The 25,521-nt window shown below is 37.9% G+C and overlaps 1 protein-coding gene and 1 pseudogene across 2 annotated transcripts in view; one reads left to right on the top strand and one right to left on the bottom strand.

The window, feature by feature from the left end:
- The window catches only part of PTPRR (protein tyrosine phosphatase, receptor type, R), a 462,079-nt gene that overhangs the window by 339,440 nt on the left and 97,118 nt on the right, over positions 1–25,521 (top strand). The gene's annotated exons all lie outside the window — the stretch shown is intronic.
- Positions 18,737–25,521, bottom strand: part of LOC102852751 — a 7,588-nt pseudogene continuing 803 nt past the window's right edge.

Here is a 25,521-nt window from a genome sequence, read left to right as displayed (position 1 = left end):
TCCATGATCCACCTTGAGTTGGTTTTTGTGTATGGAGTGAGGTGTGGGTCTTGCTTGAGTGCTTTCTAATTAATATGCATGCTATAAAGTTTACTTAGAAACTTTTTATTTATTTATAAATAAATAAACTTCACCGGAGATGTGATGAACTTTTTTCTTTTACTTATTCTGGTGAACCATAGTGGAAAATCGCTAATAATTCTCCTTTGGATAGTAGATAAATTTCATATGGATATAATAGTTATTCCAGGTGTTTTCTAGTAGTATATCCATAAATTTGTTTTTCTAATAACCCTAGTCTTCATAAAGATTTGTTGTGCTACCCAGTCAATCAGGACTCATAGCGACCCCATGAACATGAGATATGAACCTTGCCCTGTCATGTGCCCTCCTCACAATCTCTGACATCCTGGAGCACAGTGTTACAGTCACTTCATAAATCTACTTTGTTGAAAGTCTTCTTCTCTTTCTCTGACCCTCCACTCCGCGCCCCCCCCCCACTCCCATGAGCTCTTTTTTCCAAGGACTGAATCCTCCTGACAGCATACATACACAATATATGTGAAAATAAGCTTCACCATCCTTGCCTTTCAGGAATATCCTGGTTACACTTCCTCCAAGACAGACTTCATTGTTCTTTTGGCAGTTCTTGGTCTGTTCAAAGCTTCAGCACCAAAGTTCGAAAGCGTTGATTCTTCTTTGGTCAGATATTCGCTTTCATTGTTCAAGTTTCAGCTGAATGGAAGCACTGGCTTGAATCAGGTACACCTTAGTCTTTAAACTGACATAGTTGCTTTTTAGCACTCGTGAAAGTCCTTGACAGCAGATATCCCTGTTGCAACATACCTTTTGATTTCCTGAGTGCTGCTGTTATGGGTGTTGATTGTATAAACAGATAGAATAAAATGAAGTTCAATCTTTTCTTCATCAGATCATATGGTTGCCTTTTGGTCCAATGGTGAGGACTTTTGTTTTCTTGATGTTTACATGTAATGGATGAAAGTTGTAATCTTTGACCTTCTGCAGTAAGTGTTTCAGGAAAATAAAAGCAGCAAATAAATTGCATTTTTGTAACATATTACTAAAGAAAGAAAACTTAGGTTTGCCATATTTATACAGATTACACTAAAATTGACCCACCCAGTATATTTCTTATACATGTTGTTATGATATATTTGCATGAATAAAAATATATATTAGCATGTCCTTATTATTTAATAATAACAAAAATAATCAGCAATTCTTATCTATCAATTATTATTTATACATATGTAACTGTATAATTATTATTTATGAAGTCTACATTGTGACACTATGTGTGCTGATGATATAAACATGCTAAGATCTGGCATAAAGTAAAAGGGGGAAAGCTGCAGAACACTATAAAATTTCATGATCCAATTTATATTCAAAGTACATGCATGTTCCTCTGTGTAGATGAATAGAATTTCTGGAAGAGTGCAAAAGAACAAGACCAGTTTCGAGTTCCAAGCATTAGAGTTAGAAAAACAGGAAAAGAGAAAGACCCTCAAAAAGATGGACACAGTGACTGTAACAATGAATTCGAGTGTGTTGGAAATCATGAGGAGAGCTTGGGATAGGGCAAGGTGCAGATCTGTCATTCATGGGGTCACTATGAGTTCTGGTCAACTTGATAGCACCTAACAACAACCACCACCACAAAATGGATAAGCATCTTAACAGGTGAGTTGTTAGATCCCACATAGCTGCTCTGAGAGAGGGAGATGTGGTTGTCTGCACCTCTAAAGACATCAGTCCAGGAAGACCTACAGGCATTTCTCACCTTTCCTCTGTGCTCTCTGAAAACTTTAATACAAGTATGTATTATATGTGTAATAAAATTTACACTTGGCTCTGGTGGCATAGTAGCATGGTGTACCACTCACCAATAGACAGCATATCTCTGGTAGTTTAACTCCATCAGTTGCTCTGACAAAGAAAGATGAGCGAGCAGTCTCCTCCACTAAAATTTACAGCCTCAAAAACTTGATGCAGGATTGCTGTAGGGTGGAATTGACTTGATAGCAATAAGCTTCTGCTTTTATAGACTAACAAAACAATGACTGTTGGGTATTATTTGGCTTTTAATACACTAAAAAGATACTTTCTTTCTAACATAGTGTATCTATTCAAATAAATGAACTGGTGCTGTAATAGAAACATTATTTTAAATATAATATTGGCAGACACATGTATTAAGACCAAGAAGAAACCTTTGGATGTCTGTGTTAGAATACTGCACCAAACTATGCTTCAACCTATGCTGTAGAGAATTAGTTGTGAAGTCAATGTCATTCATATGATTCATGATATTGTATTGAGTCCTTTTACTATGATATATCTATATACTTATAGAACTACTAGATAAACATTCCTGCTATCAAACCATCACCATCTAGCTTAATTAATAAAACATTTTAAAATTGTACCAAGAAACCTGGAGTACTATCTGGCTAATTGACTGGAATAGATCCATATTTGTTCCTATTGCAAAAGAAAAAAAAAGGTGACCTGACAAAGAGTATGGAAATTATCGAATGATATAACTGGTATCACATGCAAGTAAAATCCTGCTGAAGATTTTCCAAAAATAACTGGAACTGTATGTCAACAGAGAACTACCAGAAATACAGGTTGGCTTTACAAGAGGCCATGGCACTAGAGACATTATTGCCAATGTCTGATAAATTGGTCGAAAGCAGAGTACCAGAGGAATGTATATATCTGTGTTTTATTGACCATGCAAAAGCATTTGACTGTGTGGATCACAACAAACTACAAACTGTAGCTAACCTTGAGAAGAATGGGAAACCCAGAACACTTGATTGTGCTCATGTAAAACCTACACCTGGACCAAGAAGCTGGCCTCAGAACAGAACAAGGAAACATTACGTGGTTCAAAATCAGGAAAGGAGTGTATCAGGAATGTGTCTGTCTTTATACCTTTTCAATCTATATGCAGAACAGATGATGCAGGAGGCTGGACTTTATGAGGAGGAATGTGGCATCAGGACTGGAGGAAGACTCATCAACAACCTACGTTATACAGATGATACAACTTTGCTGACAGAAACTGAAAAGGACCTGAAGCACTTGCTACAAAAGTTTAAGGACTGTAGTCTTCAATATGAATTGAAGCTAAACATCAAGAAGAAAAAATTCTCACAACTGGGCCAATTGCCAACACCATGATAGATGGAGAAAAGACTGAGGTTGTTAACAATTTCAGCTTGCTTCATTCTATGACCAACATTCCTTGTACCAGCATTCAGGAAATCAAAAGATTAATTGCATTAGAAAAATCTGCTGACAAGGACTTTTTCAACATGCTAGAGAACAATGGTGTCAGTCTAGAGAATAAGGTGTGCCTGATTCAGACCATAGTTTGCAATTACTTGCTATGTATCAGAGAGCTGAACAATGATTAGGAATGAAGAAGAATCAATGCCTTTGAGTTGTGGTGTCAGAGAAGAGTATGGAACATACTATGAACCACCAAAAGAAACAAACAGGTCCATCCTAGAGAGGGTGAAGCAAGGCTGCTTTTTGGAGGCAAGAATTTAGAAGCTCTGTCTCAAATAATTTGAGCAAAGGCCCAGTCCTTGGAGAAGGACATCAAGTTTCGAAAGGTGGAGGAATTGCACAGGAGAGGAAGACCCCAAATGAGATGGATGGACATAATAACTGGATTAATGCAGTAGATGTGTCAGAGACAGTGAGACTGGCTTAGAATAGGGCAGGGTTCATAACTGTTGTACATAGGGTCACTATGAATTGAAGATGACTCAATGGCATATAACAGTAAGAAGTAAAATTGAAATGCTGGTTACTCTTAACTGATCTAATTTCCCTCTTCTGCTACCCTAGATTTGCTGTTTACTATACTAATTAATATTCCTAGACTGTTACTTGATCGTTAATTGTAACTTGCAACTTGATATGTCAGCAAATAATAGCTATTATTGTTTTTTTCCTAGTGACATAGTGAGTTAAGTGTTGGGCTTCTAACAGACACATGAAGAAATTATCAAAATTACTGACAATAGATGCAAATCACAACCACAGTGAGTTACCATCTCACCCCAGTAGCAGTGTCAAAGTTTAACAGGACAGAAAATAATAAATATTGGAGAAGATGTCGGAGAGATAGGAACTCTCATACACTGCTGGTGGGATTGTACAATGTACAAATACTCTAGAAGGCAGTTTGGTGTTTCCTCAAAAAGCTGAACATAGAAATTCCAAATGACCCAGCTATTCCACTTCTAGGAATATACCCCAAGAAAATTAGAACTGAGACACAAACAGATATGTGTCTACCAATGTTTATAGCAGCATTATTCACCATCACAAGAACATGGAAACAGCCCAATTGTCCAATCACAATCCAATCGGTAGCATCAGGATGATTGGCGAAGAGATTGAGATTGTTCACAGCTTCAGTTTGCTCGGCTCCACGGTCAACACTCTTGGCACCAGTAGCCAGGAAATCAAAAAACGTATTGTGATGGGAAAGTCTGCGGTTAGGGACCTCTCCAAAATACTGAAGAACAACAGTGTCTCTCTGGAGACTAAGGTTCGCCCGATACAGGCCATGGTTTTTGCAATCACTTGTTATGCATCAGAGAGTTGGACAATGACTAGGGAGGATAGAAGGACAATTGACGCCTTTGAGCTGTGGTGCTGGAGAAGAGTATTGAATGTACCATGGACTGCCAAGAAAACAAACAGACTCATCATAGAGAGGATTGAACCAGGCTGCTTCTTGGAGGCAAGGATTCTGGGGCTTCGTCTGACATACTTTGGACATGTAAGGAGAGACAGGTCTTTAGAGAGGGACATCATGCTGGGTAGAGTAGAGGGACAGCGCAGGAGGGGAAGACCCTCTATGAGGTGGATTGATTCAGTGACTGGGGTACTCGGGATGGGTGTGTCAGAGGCAATGAGATTGGCACAGGATAGAGCACGGTTTAGGGCTGTTGTACATAGGGTCATTATGAGTCACAAACGACTCAACGGCACATAACAACAACAACAACAACAGCACAATGAAATACTATGCAGCAGAAAAAGCCACAATTTCAAAAATTACTGCCTAAGGTGGGAGGGACTGAAGAGCATTAGCATTATTTTGAGTGAACTAATTCAGTCTCATAAGGACAAATACTGAAAAAGACCATTACTGTAGAAATAGATAACTAGTAAACTGTGTATGCAGATCCAAGGTGGGGAGTATGGAGGCAGAGAGGGGTGAGTATGGGCAGGGAGGGAATCATTAGGTCGCACGATGTTGTGGCTGGAGGGGGGTTGTTAGAAGAAATGGGAAAGATCCAGTGGGGACCTGGAAAGATAGAGTAATGGTGGGCATAGTTTAATGGTAATTAATTTTATAAAACATTATGAATGGGCATTATTGTGTTAAACGCAATGTGAATGAAGCATAGTATGAAATACAATGTATACAAACTTTGTAAGCAAACCTATATAAGAGAAACTTAAAAAAAAGTGTTTATGAAAGAAAAAAAATGTTTGATTTCTAACCAAATGGTTAGTGATTCAAGCCCATCATTCACTCCAGCCAGTAAGGTGAAGATGCATCTTTATAAAATCTGTGAGGCGGATCTACTCTGTCTAGTAGGGTCCATGCCACCTGTCCTACGGAGTCAGTACAGTATGTCAGTGAACTGTGCCAATGATTCCACGAAATATGTATCCTTATGTCTTGTTAGATCAAAGACCTAACTAGAAGAGTTAAATCTATAAAAGACTTAAGAGGAAAATAATGTTTACATATTCATGATCTTACTTTAAACAGTGGTTTCTTAGGTATAAAGTCAAATGGCCAAGCATGAGATATTTATATATATTTTTATATACACACACACATACATATACATATAAAATAAATAATTTACACATATCTTAATGGTATGAAAATGTACTACCAACCCAGTGATTTGTGGTTCTGATCCACCAGCTACTCCATGGGAGAAAAATGGGCCATTTCCTTCCGTGCAATTTACTGCCTCTGAAAACCTGCTGGAGGGTCAGCTACGAGTTGCTTCTGACTCAACAGTACACAACAAAAACAACAACAATTAAAGAATGAAAAATAACCCAATTTTAAAAAATAGTTAAATGATTTTAATAGGCATTTCCATATAGAAGATTTAAAAGTCAATAAACACATGCAAAGATGCTAAACATTGTGAAAAAATATATAATCAGAACCATGAAAATCACTTCACACATACTAAAATTACTAGAATAAAAAGCCAGACAATGACATATGTTGGTGAAGGTATAGAGAAATTGGAACTTTCTTGCGTTGTCAATGCGAATGCAAAATGGTGTAGTTACTTTAGAAAAGTTTGACTGCATTTCAAAAGTAAAATATAGAGTTACCATGTAACACAGCAATGCCATCACTAAATACATAAACAAGAGAAATTAAAATACATGTCCACATAAAAACTTGTACATGAATATTGCATAGTAGTATTATAAACCACAGCAGAAAAACTGGAAACACCTCAAATAGCTATCAAGTCATATGTGGTGTAAAAAAAGTGAAATATATCCATAAATGAAATTATAATCAGCCATGAAAAGAAATTAAATACTGATGTATGCTATAATATGGATGAACCTTGAAAATGTATGCCAAGTGAAAGAAGTCAAACATAAAAAGCTGCATATTGTATGTTCCATTTATATAAAGTTTCCAGAATAGACAAATAGAGATCAAAAGTAGGTTAAGGTTTCCAAGGATAAGAAAGGAAAAGGAATAGGGAGTGATTGTAAATGTTATAAGATCTCTGTTTTGAGAACATGAAAATATTCTGGAAATAGTGGCAATGGTTAATAACCTTGTAATATAGAAAACTACTGAATTATAGGCTTTTAAAATGTGAGTTTTATAGTATGTGAATTATTATCTTAATAAGAAGTGAGGAAAAGTATATATAACTTTAATTTTATATAAAATTGTTGACTGTTTCTAAAAAATTAGACATAGCTTCTGGCACTTTTTCATTTCCTTTGACTTAGTTGAAGCATGCTAATTTGGAAGGTTTTTATTTTTGTAAAAGCAAAGGGAGAGATGTATTTCGTACAACAAGTATGAAAGCCTTTTACTTGACACATTTCAATTCATTCTTAAAAATGTGTATGACATTTTACATTCCAAAAAAAATTTACTGTTTACCAGGACATCTGCTGTTTGGACACAGTATAAATAATAAAATATAATATCTGGAATAAGAATTCTGTATCTTATCTAGTTTCTGAAGAAGTTCAAGGACTGCAGCCTTCAATTATGAATTGAAGCTCAACATCAATAAAGATTCTCACCACTAGGACAATTGGCAGCATCATGATAGATGGTGAAGAGATTGAGATTGTTCACAGCTTTAGTTTACTTGGCTCTACAGTCAACTCTCTTGGTATCAGCAGCCAGGAACTCAAGAGATTAATTGCATTGGGAAAGTCTCTGTCAGAGACCTCTCCAGAGTACTGAAGAGCATCAATGTCAATCTGGAGACTAAGGTGTGCCGATACAGATCATGGTCTTTGTAGTTACTTGCTGTGCATCAGAAAACTGGACAATGACTAGGGATGATAAGAGAATTGATGCCTTTGAGCTATAGTGTTGGAGAAGAGTATTGACTATATCATAGACTGCTAAGAGAACAAACAGGTTCATCCTAGAGAGGCTGAAGCCAGGCTGCTCCTTAGAGGCAAAGATTCTGAAGCTTGGTCTGACATACTTTGAGTACGTTACAAGTTGGGACTAGTACTTGGAGATGGATGTCATGCTTGGGAGGGTGAAGGGACAGTGCAAGAGAGGAAGACCCTCAATGAGTTTGATTGATTGAGTGACTGGGGTATTGAGGGTCGGTATATCAGAGATAATAAGATTGGCACAGGACAGAGCAGGGTTTAGGGCTGTTGTACATAGGGCTGCTATGAGTCACAGTCAGTTTGACGGCACATAACAACAACAACCTTATCTGGTATGATATCTTTATTTTGGTCATTTATTGATATTATAGCTGGTCCAGGCAGTTGGTATTTTCCTTTGACTTGAAAAATGTCAGTACTTTAAATACAATTTACAGCTACAGGCAAATCCAACAGAATCATTGAGTTGCCAATGGCCAAAAGGAAGCAACTCCCTATTCTGATATTCCAAGGTGAAAGAGGCCAGTGACTTTAAGAGGGAAATGGTCATGAAGCTTTATTCTCTAACTGACCCAAGCTGCAAATTGGATTTCTGGGTGTTACGCTTTTAAACAAACACAAGACTTTCTTTAAATAAATTGCTATTCTTGGATAAACATTTGAGGAAATTCTGAGGACAGTGAATTTTCATAATGTTGACGGAGTTCATTTTAGGTAAAGGGAGACCCCGTTGAGACCTTGTTAATGACTTAGATACTTAATTCGTATAACAAAGATAGATTGTTTTGTGTATTTGTGTTGATGTTGACTTATAAACACCCTATAGGACAGAGTAGAACATAGGTTTCCTAGGCAATAGTCTTTACAGGAGCAGAGACCCAAATGTTTCTCCTCTGGAGTGGCTAGTGGATTTGAACAGCCAACCATTGGTTAGTATCCAAATGCTTAACCATTAGACTCATTAACTAGGACAAGTTAGAACACATAAAAACCCTTCCTGTTCTTATCAAGTTTTAACAATTCATCTTTAACAGATACTCTCTGGATTTTTGCAAACCTTCAGTTATTTTCTAGAGCTATGAGAACAATGACTCACATTTATCCTCAATTCTCCAACCTCTCTCCCTACCTCTATTTTGAGTTGGATTTGAATTTTGAGAACAGCAAAAATGGATTGGAATTTCAACTGGTAAATTCTCTGATCAATTTGAATAGAATTAATTTGGGGACAAATAAATAGGAAGTTGTGCTCCTTTCCAGAGACCCCACATCTCCGTTGGATGGAGTCCACCAGTGGCACCATGAGAGAAAGATAGGCAATCTGGTCCCATGCGATTTATAGTCTCAGAAACCTGCTGGAGGGCAAGCTATGGGGCCGTTTCAGTTCAACAGCAATGACTGTGCGCATGAATTTGGACTTCAAATTGATGAACCTGAATTTCTTCTGTGGGTCATTAACATTCTAAATACAGAAGTTGCTATTGCCATGTGCCATTGAGTTGGAATCAACTCATGTCTGATCTTCAGGTAGGTTTTCAGAGGTTACAAACTACACTGGAGAGATTGCTCATCTTTTTCCCAAAATACAGACTAAAGATTTAAAAAAAAAATTTTTTTTGAGCAATGACACCATTGTAAGCTATGCAAAGAAAAATTAACATGTTGTGAAATTTGCTTCAATTCAAACCATTCTTTATTATAAATAATCTTTTCATGGTATAACTAAAACCTTAAGTTGAATAAAAATCTTTGGAACTTATCTGAGATTTTGTTATATGTGTCTGGACCAAATTTATCCACATCTACAACTTGCTTTAAACTGGTTACACAAAGATTCGTCCCTGGCTGCCTACTGTCTAGGGGCATGACAAAAAAAATCTTTAATATCCACAATCTTACAAAGTTCACACTTAAAGAACAAAGACTTATTCCACAATTCTGCTATATCTCTTAATTTTCCCCATTCATGACATCACAGTTTTATTCATGCAGAGTTTCAAAAGTGCATGTTTACTCTGACATTAATATATGCTGTGGAATGCCAGTCCCACAATGCCTGCTGATCTGTGCAGAGACAGAAGGAGAAGGTTTACCAATATGTTCCACTTTTTAGGCAGAAAACTCACACACTGATGCTTCAGAAAAAAACCCTCCAAGTAGTAAAAACTTCTTTTCATGATAAATTTCTGAGATGCAATGAGTTTCATCTTAGCTGTAGTCAGAGGGTAAAATACCTACTTACTACTCTATTATACATTTACTTTTACATCTTCTTACATGTACATTTGTAAATAACAGTTGCATTACTTTATTCTGGAGGTGTCAAATTTTGCCTTTATTGTCACTTAGAACAAGAAAAAAGCTGTCTCAAACTAACAGACAATTAGGTTTTTCTAAGAATTGCAGGATTTGATTTATGAAATTTGACCTGCAAAACAGATGTTGTTAAAAAACAAAGTAGGGAGTTGCGCTCCTAACTTTTGTATGATCTTAGATTATTCATGTTTAAGCTACATCCTGTGGATTATTATAATCATGTGTATAATTCCTGTTCTGGAAAGCAAATAAATATTGTTTCTCTAGTTTTGGTGTTAAACACTGAAAGAGTTCTTGAGAAGTCAACTGCTTAAAGAGGCAAGGAGTCACTAGTTGAACTGGACTACTTAGAAAACAACTTAGATGATACCTAATTGTGTATGTGTGTACACTGAAATACGAAGCAAAAATCCTCATTTAAGAAAGAATTATTTATTCCTTGTTACTTAGTAATGTTTCTTCAGCATCATATTTTTTTCTTCAAGGCTAAAATTAGAACTACTTCCATTTTGTTCTTTTGTTAAAAGGGAAACAGTGTCCTTACCATGAGTGACAGTCAAAACAATAACAAAAGGGGAGGGGGAAGGAAAGAAAGAAAATTAATTCTACTTGGTTGCAAAACAAGACTGCTGCTTTTTTTCTTCTTTTTCATTAATAAAATTGCCATGTTGTTGTTAGATATAGTCTAATCAACTTCAACTCACATCGACCTTATGTACAACAGAGTGGAGCCCTGAGCTGCCCTCTGCATCCCCACACTCTCTTAAACTCGTTGTAGAAGCCAGCGCTAATCCATCTCTCTGAGTCTCCATCTCCCCGGCTGACCCTCTACTTTCCCAAGCATACTAGATCGTCCAAGACCTGGCCCCTCCTGACAGCATGCCCAGAGTTACATGAGAGAAAGTTTTACTCTCCTTGCTCCTAAGAAACACTCAAGCTGAGCATCTCCCAAAACAAACTGGTTTGCATTTTTGATAGTCCACAGTATATTCAATCTTCTCACCAACACCACAACTCCAAATTGCCATAGATTTAAAAAAAAAAGTTAATGGTTATATTTTTGTGTAATTTAAGTAAAACTCAAATATTATTAGTTCTGACTCATAGCAACCCCATGACCAGCAAAACAAACTGGCCATCCTACCACTATCTTCACAATCAACCACTCTGTTTGAGCACATTGATGTAGTCATTGTGTCACTCTGTTTTATTGATGATCCTCCTGTTTTCTACACTGTTTTAAACAGGTTGTCATCCTCCAGGGACTAGTCCCTCCTGGTAATATGTCCACATTAAATGACACAGAATCTCATCATTCTCCTCTCTAAGGAGCAGCCTGGCTGTACTCCTTCTGAGGCAAACTTGTTTATTTTCCTGGTATGTTTGATATTCTTTTCTAACATCACGATTCAAATGCACCATCAAATCTTCTTTGGTATTCCTTGTTCATTGTCCATTTTCCCCATGCATAGTTGCAACTGAATATATTGTAGCTTGAGTCAAGAGAATCTTAGTTCTCAAATGGCATCTTTGATCTTTAGAAATTTAAAAAGGTTCTTTGCAGTAGAGATTTCCAATGCAATTTTGTTATGATTGTCACTGTTGTTAGGTGCCATTGAGTCAACTAAGGCTCATAAATAGTGACCTTATGAACAATAGATGTGAACCTTGACCTATCCTGCACCATCCTCATGACCTCTGCCAAGTTCAAGTCCGTTGTTGTGGTCACTGTACCACTCCATTTTATTGAAGGTTTTCTCTCTTTCTTCGACCAACTACCTTTCCCAGCAAGATATCTTTCTCTAATGCAAAATGTGGTATTATTTCTTGGCTGCTGCTTCCGTGGATTTTGATTGTGGATTCACATAAAGTTACATCCTTGACAGCCTCACTCTTTCTCCATTTATCATAATGTTCCTTATTGTTCCAGTTGGGAGGGTTTTGGTTTGTTGTTTTGGGTTTTTTTTACATGGAGGTATAATCATACTGAAGACTGTGATCTTTAATATCTTCAGTAAAAGTCTCAAGTCTTCTTTGCTTTCAGGAAACAAGAATGTTCCATCAGCACATCAAGATTATTAATGAGGTTTTTCTCCAGATCTAATTCTGTGTTCTTCACTTACAAGTTACTTAAATGGTGGCATTTAATGTACCTGGACAAGCCTGGCTTCTCTTGTCTATATTAAAAAATTCCTATCTAACCTGATCCTCCCTATTCCTCTACTTTCAAAAGGATTGGGAAAGCTGTCAGAGCACAGTTGTTGTTAGTGTATGATGTTGAGTCAAAACTGACTCATAGTTGATACTCTTAGGGATTTTCAGAGACTGTAAATCCCACAGGAGGGAGCTGCCCATTTTTCTCCTGCAGAACAGCTGGTGGGTTTGAATTGTGTGTCTTCAGGTTGACAGTGTTGTGCCCATGAAATGCCCATCAAAGAAATCCAAAAACACACCTGAAATTTCAAGAGCATTTATTATCTTATTTTCCATGCATGGAGACTTTTCTCCTTCCTCAGGAAGGTAGTGAAGGAAGAAAACCCCAGAATTTCCCCTCCTACTTGATTTTATAGCTCTTTTGAGTGCCCCTGTCAGGGCAGGGGGATTGCGATCATGGTTGGAGGGTTGACTTTTGACGAGCTGGCTACTTTGCCCGCCTTTATTCTTTTATGTTATGTAGACACTAGTTAATTCTTTACTTTTCAAGGACAGACCAGGCTTTACCCGGGGCACTCGTGTTTGCCCTAAGCCAAGAATTTTTATGGTCTGCTTCTGCCCCTAGCGTTAATGGGGGTTTATAAAAAAATGGGGTTTCTACTGTTCCTTCAACAGCACACCTCCTTACAATTGGGCCTTACCACAAGAGCTCCTTGCCTGATCAAGTAGTTACATATAACATTACTGTAACCAAGTAATTTACAATTACAATTCATCCCAAGAATCAACAAAAGAGTTACCTTCTTGATGTTCAAGGTTGAAAAAAGATTAACATCAAAGTCTTTCCCCCCTAGAAGTTCAAATTTTATACTGGATCATTTCTACCTAATATGATATATTAGAGATATGTTCAGAGTGTCATTGAGATTTCAGAATAAAGAGTTCTTAGCAGTTGAGGGCATTGAATCTTCAAAGAGCAGATCAGGCAAGTTCATTGCACACTGAAGGAACATTTTATGAGTTGAAGTGTCTACCAGTAACAAACCTCAGGAGAAGGTTTTGACAGAGAAAGTTGGTGACATTTACAAGAAACAGATTAACAAGAATCTTGTTGTTGTTGTTGTAGTTGTGTACCTTCAAGTCAGAACTGACCCATAGCTGACCCTCCAACAGATTTTCAAAGGCAGTTAATCCAACAGGAGGAGATTGCCCATCTTCTTCTGTGGAGCAGCTGGTGGATTTAAACCGCGTGCCTTTGGGACTGCAGCACAGTTTTTTACCAATAGGCCGCCAGAGCTCCCTAACAATAATCTTAGGGTTAGGGCTTTCTTTATAGTGAAAGAGCAGCTATTTGTAGTTTTTATAATTATAGGTTAAGTGTTAGAACATCATTCTGATGAAACTGAGAAGAAAACAAAGTAGATTAATAGGTTTTAGAGACAGAAAGGCATGTTATGAAATACTATAAATAACTAAAGCAAGAACTGAAGAATTAAATTCATGTCAATTAGTCCTGAGAGTATTCATGCCTTCATATATCCAAATGTGAACATTTGGCATTCGTTTTTAACAAAATCATTGGTCTAAAACTAATCATGACAATTCAAAGCATTTCAGTTCAAAGATGCTTACTCAGGGTTGTATATGATAGTGGGGGGAGATGGTGAAAAAACCACCTTCATGTCCCCAATAAAAGTATGAACTAAATAAACTATGGCTATCCATACAGTGGACTATTATAAAGCGTCTGAAAGTAGTATTTAAGGAATCAAGTAATGAAAAAATATTTATGATGTACTTAATTTTTTAAGAAAGACAAATTAGGAAATAATATGCAGAGTAAAAATCTGAACTTTATAATATATATATTCAAAGATTTAAAGAAATTGCTATTAGAAGTTATGAATATTGTTATTATAGGATATTTTTCTGTTTTCTTGATATCTATATTATTAGCTTCCTACAACAAGCATACACTTGTGACCTATTGGGTAAGAAGCTGCCAACACAAAGTAAAATGTTTGGATCCACCAGATGCTCCATGCAAGAGAGATGAGCAATCTCTTCTTGTGTGACTTTCAGCCTCTGAAAACCTGCTGGAGTGTCAGCTATGAGTTGGTTTCAACTCAACAACACATAACAACCAATATGCATTATTTTTAAAAGTCTTCAGTCAAGGATCTCTCCAAATTCCTGAGGAGCAATGATGTTAGTTTGAGGACTAAGGCGTGCTTGACTTAGCCTATCGTAGTTTCAGTCACTTGCTCTGTTTCTGAGAGCTGGACAATGAATAAGGATGACAGAAAAAGAACAGATGGCTTTCAACTGGGTGTTGGAGAAGAATGCTGAAGATCTCATGGACTGCTAAAAGAACAAACAGATACGTCTTAGAGGAGGTGCAGTCAGAGTATTCCTTGGAGGGAATGATGATAAAGCTTCATCTATCATATATAGATATGTTGTTAAGAAAGGCTATTCCTTGGAAAGGACATCATGTTTGGGGAGGTAGAAGGACAAGAAGAGATGAAGATGCTCAACCAGGTGGATCAACGCAGTGACTGCAGCAATGAACTTGAGTGAGTCAAAGATTGTGAGGATGGCAAAAGGATAGGATAAGTTCAGATCTGTTGTTCCTAGGGTGGCTATGAGTCATACTCAATGACACCTAACAACAATAACAACAACAATATTGGTTTTGAGGTAATCTTAAATTAGTTGAACACTAACTTTACATATACAATGCTATTATTGATTGTTAATAATCGACTTACTTGCTTGCCCAACTATGGTTGTCATTGTTGTGTGCCTTGCAGTTAGAACCAACTCATTGCTGACCCTCCGGTGGGTTTTCAGAGGCAGTAAATTGCACAGGAGTAGATTTTCCATCCTTCTTCCATGGAGCAGCTGGTGGATTTGAATTATGTGTCTTTGAGATTTCACCACAGCTTACCACTAGGCAACCAGAGCTCCTTGAAATATTTATCAGGTATGTTCAGATAGTTCACCAAGTATGTATAGAAACTAAAACCAAAACTATCTAACAACAACAACAAACTAATCCTAACTTGTTGCCCTTGAGTCTATTTTGCCTTACAGAAACCTTGTGTGCCAGAGTGGAATGCTCTAGCTTGCTTGTTCACCCAAAGGGGGGTACCCCTAGCAACCCAAAAGTCTTGAACACAAAATTTTCATCTTTCTCCAAGTTCATAGTTTCCATAGACAAGCTTTTTTTTTTTTTTAATGAATGCCACTCTTGCTTCCAAGCCTGTTTTATTCGAGAGATTCACTAAAACCAGGCCCAAAGGCTACAGGCCAGGAGGAATCCAAAGCCAAAGACAATCAGTTTACACCTTGTTGTGAGCAAAGCCACACCCTAGCCTCCACCCCAAACCAGAAAACACATCTTTGCAGAATCTGGATGTTCCACTCATCTTCCCAGCCTGGCTAAGAATAAACACATGATTATTGTTAATAATAATGACCACTCACATATGTGCAGTTACATAACAGATACTGAAAATGTTCACTTTTCCTCCATTCCTCAACATAGGTCAAGCCTCTGAGTTTTATTAACATTACTGTTTGCATATTTAGTACACTCTGCTGGCCTAATGTAAGGAGTCGTCAACCCAAAGGCATGTGGCTTGAATCCGCCAGTGTTGTATGGGGGAAAGATGGGCAATCTCCTCCTGTGTGATTTGCAGCCTCTGAAAACTTGCAGGAGGGTCGGCTGTGAGTCAGGTCAGTTTCGACAGTGCATAACAGGATTTATGGATTAAGAAGTCTGAAACTCAGGAAGACAAAATGAAGTACCGAGCTGAAATTTAAATTCTGACTTGAAGGTCAGTGGTTAAATAACCACATAACAAGTACATTTTGTTTATTTTTTTAAATAAATGTTTTAATTTCTAGTTTTTAAAATAATAAAACAAGGGTGTAGTAAAAGTCGCCTTATCCTGTACACATACAAAAGGTCAGATATCATTGTATGAATTCAAGAACTTTTATATAATCACTCAAAAATGAAAGCAACGTTTTGCTAGTAGAAGAGGCACTTTGATATTTTCAGGTAGGAAATACTCTCTACATTATAAGTTTTTCTTTGAACTTTAGGGTAAAATTTATCTATTATCCTCCTAGGTCTATTCCTAGTATCTCTTAAGTTTTATTATAATTATTTTCTTTACATAATTTCCTTTGTAAAATTTTATGAAGTAGTCACAAAATTTATTTCAACTTCTAGAAATTAGAACTTATTGCATTTATGTCAAAATTTAACTTTCCTATGAATATATAGCAGGAGAGCAGCCACTTCCTAAATAATGTGCCTCTGGAAACTCTATGAACTTTGATAAATGTTGATAGTTGTAGAGGGGACTTAGGCTTTTTGTTCATAGGGTTGCTATGAGACGTGCTCAACTCAGAGGCAATCAACAATAACAATATGAATATATAGCAGAAGAATGATGGGAAATTGACTCCCATGTGATTAATTGACTCTGAAAACCTGTTGGAGGGTCAGTTCAGACTTTATGGTACAAGAAGAAGAATATATGTGAAAACTCTAGCTCTAGTGGCCTAGTGGTAAGAAGTTGTGCTGCAGTCCCAAAGGCACATGATTCAAGTCTACCAGATACTCCACAGGAGAAGAATGGACAACCTCTAATTACACAGTTTACTGCCTCTGAAAACTCACTGGGGGATCAGCTATGAATTGGTTCTGACTCTAAGCACACAGCAACTACAAGGAATATATATAAGAAATTCCAGTGGCCTAGTAGGTAAGGAGTAGTGCTGCCAACACAAAGGCAAGAGGTTTGAATCCACCAGCTGCTCCAAAGAAGAAAGATAACGAAATTATCTCTTTCTATGTGATTTACAGCCTCTGAATACTTGCTGTAGTGTCAGTACCAACTTGACAGCAGTTAACACCAACAGAAATCCATTTATAGGGAGCTCTGGTAGCTTAGGCAGTAGAGAGGGTCACGGCTAACACAAAGGGCACACATCTTTAGTGATTTGAATTGGTGGCTCTCAGGTAGAAAGATGTGCAATCTCCTCCCACGTGATTCACCCTAGACACAACAGAAGAAAACACAGCCCAGAACTTCACTGTCCTCAAAACGGTACCTATGTCTGTGCCCATCAATGCATCACAGCCCATCTCTGTGTCAATTTATCCTGTCAAGTGTCTTCCTCTTTTTGGCTAATCCTTCAGTTGTTGTTGTAAAGTGCCATTGAGTCATAGAAAACTCATAGTTATAACCCTAGAAGATCTGAACAGTTTCAGATAACGTCAATCATTTCTTCACATTCATAGTTTCCAGAGGCAAGCTATTTCAGAAGTGGATGCCACTCCTGCTTCCAAGCTTGTTTGATTAGGGGCGTTCTGCCAAACTCTGCCCACTCTCGGTAATCATTATTGCATTTGACACATCAGTGTCACAGTTTTCCTTCTGCTGTTCCTTTTGTTGCTCCGTGTTTCCTTCTGTTGGGTCCAGGGTGAATCACATGGGAGGAGATTACACTTCTTTCTACCTGAGAGCCACCAATTCAGATCACTAAAGATGTGTGCCCTTTGTGTTAGCCGTGACCCTCTCTACTGCCTGTGCTACAAGAGCTCTCTTTAAATAGGGGCACATGCAGTGTCAGAGCAACCATGAATTACCTCTGTACAATAAATGGACAGACCAGTATACCACTTAGAAGAATGTTTGACCAAAAACAATTAAAATGAGCCCTGAGGGCCACAGATTAAAATCACCCACCTTTGTCTTGATAGCATAACTTTCTATGCACCAGGCCAACAGAGCTCTCTCTCTCTGTTGTTAAGTGCCGTCGAGTTATAGACAACTCATAGCAACCCTCTGAACGAAAGATCTGAACATTTGTATAACTTTCATCATTTCTCCATGTTCATAGAATTTCTGAAGGCATGAGACAAAAATTTTACCAGTCTCACACCTAAAAAGCATTCTGACTGTACCTTGTACATAATATATTTATTTATACTTCCAACAGTCTGTGCTGTATTCAGTATTCTTCACCATGACCCAAATGTGTTAATTCCTTTTGACCTTTCATTGTGCAGTTATCACATGCATGTTGTTGCTGTTGTATAACATAGAGTCAGAACAAACCCATAGCTGACCCTCCAGTGGGTTTTCAGAGGCAGTTAATTGTACAAGAGGAGATTATCAATCCTCCTGCTGAGCCTCTGATGGCCTCGAACCACGAGCCTTCGTGATAGCAGCACAGCTTCTTGCCATTGGGACACCAGAGCTCCCATAGAGGACAGTTTCAAACATCATGATTGGTGTCAAGGAAACTTTAGTCTTCAAATTTGCTCTTTAACAATTAAAAGAAGGCATTTATAGAAGGTTTGTACAATGCAGTGTATCATTTGATTTATTGTTTGCTGCTTCTGTGGCATTAATTATAGGCCCACATAAAGTAGAATGCTTGACAATTTCAATCTTTTCTATTTTTTGTTTTGTTTTGTTTTGTTTTGTTTTGAGGCTTTTATTGGGGGCTGTGGGGGGGGGCCCATCCTCAGAGGTGCTCACAGTTTCTTCAGCCACTCCAGGCTGGGGCGACTGGACACATCAGATGTGTTTCCATCATTTAAGAGAAGCACTGGATAGCTGTAGGGAGTGACCTTGTTGATCATGATGGCATACGTGGTGTAAGGGCTTAACAGGGGCATAATTATAGCAAGGCCCACAATGGTGAAGGACATGACCAGCACCAGCTCCCGGGCCCAGGAATTCTTGAGGAAGGCTGCAAGTCTGGTCACCATGTTGGCCTCGGTGGTGGTGGCTGCAGCTGCGGCAAACAAGCTTTTCTGTTTTCATAATAATGTTACATAGGAGAGACTGGTGTTATATATATGGATTACTAGTAGTGTTCTTACCACTGAACCAATTGGCAGCATCAGCATGGATGGTGAAGAGATTGAGATTGTACACAGCTTCAGTTTGCTTGGCTCCATAGTCAACAGTCTTGGCACCAGCAGCCAGGAAATTAAAAGGCGCATTGCCATGGGAAAGTCTGCTGTTAGGGACCTCTCCAAAGTGCTGAAGAGCAATGGTATCTCTTTGGAGACTAAGGTGCGTCTGATACAGGCCATGGTCTTCGCAATCACCTGTTATGCATCAGAGAGTTGGACAATGACCAAGGAGGATAGAAGGAGAATTGATGCCTTTGAGCTGTGGTGCTGGAGAAGAGTATTGAGAATACCATGGACTGCTAGGAAAACAAACAGATTTATCCTGGAAAGGGTTAAACCGGGTGGCTCCTTGGAGGCAAGGATTCTGAGGCTCCGTCTAACATACTTTGGACATGTTGTGAGGAGAGACTGGTCCTTAGAGAGGGACATCATGCTTGGGAGGTTGGAGGGACAGCGCAGGAGAGGAAGGCCCTCTATGGGGTGAATTGATTTAGTGACTGGGATGATCGGGATGGGAGTGTCAGAGACAGTGCGATTGGCACAGGACAGAGCGGAGTTTAGGGCTGTTGTACATAGGGTCGCTATGAGTCGCAGGCGACTCGACGGCACATAACAACAACAGTAGTATTCATAGAGAATTTCACTAATAATTCAAAGACTGAGACTCTCGCAGCTTGAATACACCAGGGACTCTGTGGAAGAAATAGGAGCAATCTCCTCCTGTGTAATTTACAACCTTGGAAACCAACAGAGGGTCAGCCATGAGTCAATTCATGCTTGATTGCTATGAATGTTAAATTTTCAGTGTTATGTAATTTATTCTAAGGTAGAGATGAAGACAAACAAGGCAACAGTAATATTGACTGTGGAACTTAAAAGTCTCAGAATCTTGAGGTTCAAGGAACTGTGAAGGTCAGTCAATCAACAAATAATAAAGGAATCCCACCAATCATAGTAAAAATTTTTTTTAAATTTCTAATTAGAAGTGGCCTACAAAATTAAACAAATGAGCAAAATTCAATATGAGAAACTAAATTGGAGGTAGGAGAAGAAAAGCCCACCTTTAGGATATTTTTAAGGGAAAACATACCATTGTTGTTATGTGCCTATGAGTCCATTATGAATAATAGCGACCATATGAGCAATAGCTCTGAACACTGCCCTATCTTAAGCCAATCTCATTGTCTCTGACACACTTGCCTTCATTGCCACAGTAATTGTGTCTATCCATGTCATCCAGAGTCTTCCTTTCTTGCACTGACCCTCCACACTTCCACACATGATGTCTTTTTCCAGGGATTGATCCCTCCTGGCAATATGACCAAAGTGTGTGAGACAGAGCTTCATAATCCTTGCCTTCAAGGAGTAACCCAGTTTCACCCTATCCAGGACAAGACATCTTTGTTTTCTTGACAGTCTATAGTATGTTCAATACTCTTCATCAGCACCACAACTCAAAGGCATCCATTCATCTTCTATCATCCTTAGTTATTGTCCAGCTCTCTGATGCATAGAAAGTAATAGAGAATACCATGCCTTGGAGTTGGCATACCATGCCTGCACACCTTGGTCTCTAGACTGACATTATTGAAGCCCTTGACAGCAGATTTTTGTGATTCAATTCATCTTTTGATTTCCTGATCGCTGGTGCCAAGAGTGTTGATTGTAGACTTGAGCAAGCTTAAGTTGTTGATAATTTCAGTCTCTTCTCCATCTATCATGATGCTGCCAATTGGCCCAGTCATGAGAATCTGTTTCCTTTGAGAGTCAATCCATATCAAAGACTATAGTCCTTGACTTTCTGTAGCAAAGGCTTCAAGTCCTTCACAGTTTAAGAAGATTGAGTTGTCTGTATAACATAAATCGTTAATGGGTCTTCCTCCAATCCTGATGCCACATTCTTCTTTTTCATAAATTCAGCCTCCCGTGTAACCTGTTAAATTGTAAAAAAGTCAAGAAAGGTAGTTTTTATTCAGGACACTATATAAAAGGGAATGAAGATAGGGTGTGATAAAAGGGGAAAGAAAGAGGTAGGAGAGCCTACAATCAGAGCTCTAGAGAACTCTGCTAGTACCAAGTGTGATGATTGTGAATCTAAGTGGGATGAAGTCTTGGCAGTTTCAACCTTTTCTCCATCTATCATAATGTTGCCTATTGGTCCAGTAATGAGAATTTTTGTCTTCTTGATATTGAGATGTAGTCCATATAAAAGACTGCAGTTTTTTCTCTTCTGCTACAAGCACTTCAAGTCCTCCTCACTTTGAGCAAGCAAGATTGTGTCATCTACATAATGCAGGTTGTTGATGAGTCTCCCCTCATCCTGGTACCACATTCTTCTCATCCAGTCCAGCTTCTTGAATCACTTTCTCAGCATACAAATTGAATATATATGAAGAGAGGATGTCCTGATGCACACTCTTCCTGATTTTAAACTATAAAGTGTTCCTTTGCTGTGTTTGGTCAACAGCCTCTTGATCGAGATATATGTTTCACATGAACCCAATTAAGTGTTCTGGGATTCTCATTCTTCTCAATGTTAGCCAGAATTTGTTATGGTTCACAAAATCAAATGCCTCTGCAGTAGTCAATAAAGCACGAATAGACATTCTTCTGATATTCTCTGCTTTCAGTCAGGATCCAGCTGTTTCAGCAGCACTAGATGACTGAGACAATACTACATGAGGCCCTGTCTCACTGCTGTTATTGGTGAGCACAGTACCATGAGAATAAGAGGCATGTCTCAGAATTAGGCCACATGGTGCTGGAACTGTAGTCCCTTTTTCCTACCCTGTTTTCAATTCCCAGTTTATAATCCGAACTACCAAGAAAATAAATGTCTGATTTCTGAGTTTTCAATACTCACAATGTTTTTATATTTTAAGTTATATTTCTGTCTACTTCTTGACCACTAGAAAAATGTTACACATTAAACAGTTTCAGCAAAGAGCTGTTTACATTCTCTTGCTAAAATGAATGTGTGTCCCTGGCCCATAATATTTATACATGTTTTCCTTTTCACTTTATTGTAATTAGTATGCTGTTTATTGCATTCCTTTTACCTTTCCTTGAGAATTTGCCTTTTCCTTCAATTGTTTGCATTGGTATCTTTTGAATTTCCTCTCTCTTATTTATTTTTTGGCATAAATAATAATTTGTGCTACAGCAGGAGCTTGATAAAGCTTTTTATTATGTTCTCTTTTGTCCAACAGCAATCATGAGGAACAAAAAAGACTAAGCACTTTGTCCACAATTACACAATAAAATAGAACCAAAACGTTCAATACAATTTTATATTCATAGTTTTCCACACTTGAGGGGTTTTTTAAAGGAACAGAGCTCTTGTTTATCCACGTTGACTATTTTTGTGAAATTCTTTGGATTCTATTTCTGTATGTAAATTTTAATTTCTCTTTACTTCTTATGCATGTGTTTTCTTTTTAAATGTTTTTCTATGCCTATATCTTCATTTCTTACCATTTTAGTTTATAGATGTCATGCAATAAACATGTCCTTTTCAAGGAATAGCCTTACCGAGCTACATGTTCAAAGTATAAAAGATGAAGCTTGGCCGTCTTTGCCTCCAAGGAGCACTCTGGCTGCAGTTTTTCCTAGGTTTATCTGTTTGTTCCTTTGGCCATCCATAGGATATTAAGCACTCTTCTCCAACACTACAACTCAAAGGCATCAATTCCATTATCCTTATTCATTGCCCAGCTCTCTGATGCTTAGCAGGTGATTGAAAAGACCATGATTTGAATTAGGTGCACCTTAGTCTTTAAACTGACATCCGAGAGGTCACTGACAGCAGCCTTGCCTAATGCAGTATGTCTCCTAACTTCCAAATTGCTAGTATCAAGGGTGTTGATTGTTGATCAAAGCAAGAGGAAATCATTAACCGTTTCAGTACTTTATCCACCTATTGCACTGTTGATTATTGGTCTTATGGTGAGGAGCTTTGTTGTTTTATTTTTGTTTTTGTTTTTGTTTGTTTTGGTGTTGAAATCCAAAGGTGTAGTCTTTGTTCTTCTATAGCAAGCATTTCGTATCCTCTTCACTTTCAGCGAGCAAGGTTGTGTCATCTGTATAACACAGGCTGTTGATGAGTCTACCTCCTATCCTAATGCCACATTCCTCTTCATGGAGTTCAGCTTTGTGAATTATTTGCTCAGCATACTGACTGAATAAATAGGGAGAAAGCATGTACACCTTTTGTGATTTTAAAGCATGCAGTGTTCCCTTGTTTCATTCAAATAGTATCTTCTTGATTAAGGTATAGATTTTCTATGAGGATAATTATGTGTTTTGTTTTTCCCATTCTTCTCAATGTTAGCTTAATTTGTTCTAATAAACACAGTCGAATGCTTTTGCATAGTCAATAAACCACAAATAGACATTCTTCTGGTGTTCTGTGCTTTCATCTAGGATCCATCTGATATCAGCAATGATATTTATGGTGTCATAGCCTCTTCTCAACCCAGCTTGAAATTCTATTAGATTTATGTTAACATCCTCAGCAATCTTTTGCTTGCATATGATATTAATGACATTGTTCAATAAATTTCACATTATGTTGGGTCACTTTTCTTGGGAATGAGGACTCTAGTCAGTCGGCCAAGGACCTGATCTCCAAATTTTCTGTCATAAATTGGCAACTACATCTATACTGCATCTGTTAGTTGAAACATATAAATTGGTATTCCATCAATTTCTGGGGACTTCTTTTTTTGCCAGTGACTTGAGTGAAGCTTGAACTTCTTTCATCATTACCAATTGCTCTTATTCATGTGGTATTTTCTGAAATTTTTCAGTGTCAGCTAATTGATTTTTGGTATAGTGATTATTTGCTTCCCTTCCATTTTCTTTTGATGTTTTTTAGATCATTCAAGATTTTGCCCATAGCTTCTCTCAGTACTCCAACATGAGGCTTGAATTTGCTTTTCAATTCTTTCAGCTTAAAAAATGCTGAATGAGTTCTGCCCTCTTTATTATCTGACTCCATCTCTTTGCACATTTTGTGATATTTTGCTTTATATTCTTGAGCCTCCCTCTGAAATCTTCTGTTCAGCTCTTTTACTTTGAAATCTCTTCCTCTAATGCAATTTTCATAATCTCTACTGACATATATTTTCCTTTTACTTTGTAATAACATTTTGCTCTCTTCATGGATGATACATTTGATGTCCCACTACAGTTCCTCTGGTCTTAAGTCACCAGAGTTTAATGCCTCAAAACTGTTCTTGAGGTGATTCTTAAATTTAACTGCAATGGACTCAAGGTTATATTTTGGTTCCTATAGACTAATTTCTATTTTCTTCAGCTTCAGTTTAAACTTGCACATGAGTCATTGATGGTCTATTCCACAATCAACACCTGGTATGGTTTTGACTACAGATTTTATCCTTCTTCAATAACTGTTTTTGTAAATATAGTCACTCTTATTCCTGTGTAGTCAATCAGGTGAGGTCCACATATAAAGCTACAATTTTGGGTTTTTTTAAGAAGGTATTTGAGTGCACAAGTCAATAGTAAATGTATTAATCTCACGTTATAAAAGTTGGAGGAGCTCTGGTGGCTTAGTGGTAAGGAATTGTGGTGCCCAAACAAAGGTATATGGTTTGAATCCGTCAGCTGCTCCCCAGGAGAAAGATGGCTAATCCCTTCCCGTTTGATTACTGCCTCTGAAAACCCACTAATGCCACAAGCCTTCTGGGAATTGCTCTATTACCTCCGTTGTTCTTCTTCTCAAGGACACTTTTAGGGAGCTCTGGTGGCCTAGTGGCAAGAAGCTGCACTGCGATCCTAGAGGTAGGCAGTTCGCATCCACCAGACGCTCTCCTGGAGAAGGAGGGACAATCTCCTCCTGTACCAGTCAAAAATTAAAATAAATAAAATAAAATAAAATGTTGAAAAGGAGCATGAACAGATAATTCTCAAGAATAAGGACCCACAATTGAATAAGTCACATAAAATGTATTTATCTTCCTCTCTAATCAAGTAAGTAATAATTGAAACAATTGGTCATTGTTGCTTTGTTGTTGCTAGGTGTCATTGAGTATAATTCATAGAAACCCTGTGAACAACTGATCAGAGCACTGTTCTATCCTGTAGCATCTTCACAATCTCTAACACACTTAGGTCTGTTGCTACAGTCACAGTGTCAAACCATTTCCTCTCTTTCACCATTCCTCTATCTTTCCAAGCATGATGTCCCCTCCAAGGAATAACCTATCCTAGAGGCAATGGTGATAAAGGAGGAAGTTCAGACTGTTCTGAAGAAAATGGAAAAAAAACAAGTCCTCAGGAATTTATGGAATTTCAATTGACATATTTCAACAAACAGATTCTGCCCTGGACATGCTCACCAGTTTGTGCCAAGAAATCTGGAGGACAACTACCTG

This window comes from Elephantulus edwardii, unplaced genomic scaffold, assembly GCF_000299155.1.
Source record: "Elephantulus edwardii isolate Elephantulus edwardi_28Jun2011 unplaced genomic scaffold, EleEdw1.0 scaffold00047, whole genome shotgun sequence".
NCBI lineage: Eukaryota > Metazoa > Chordata > Mammalia > Macroscelidea > Macroscelididae > Elephantulus > Elephantulus edwardii.
This window is presented reverse-complemented; position numbering and strand designations above follow the sequence as displayed.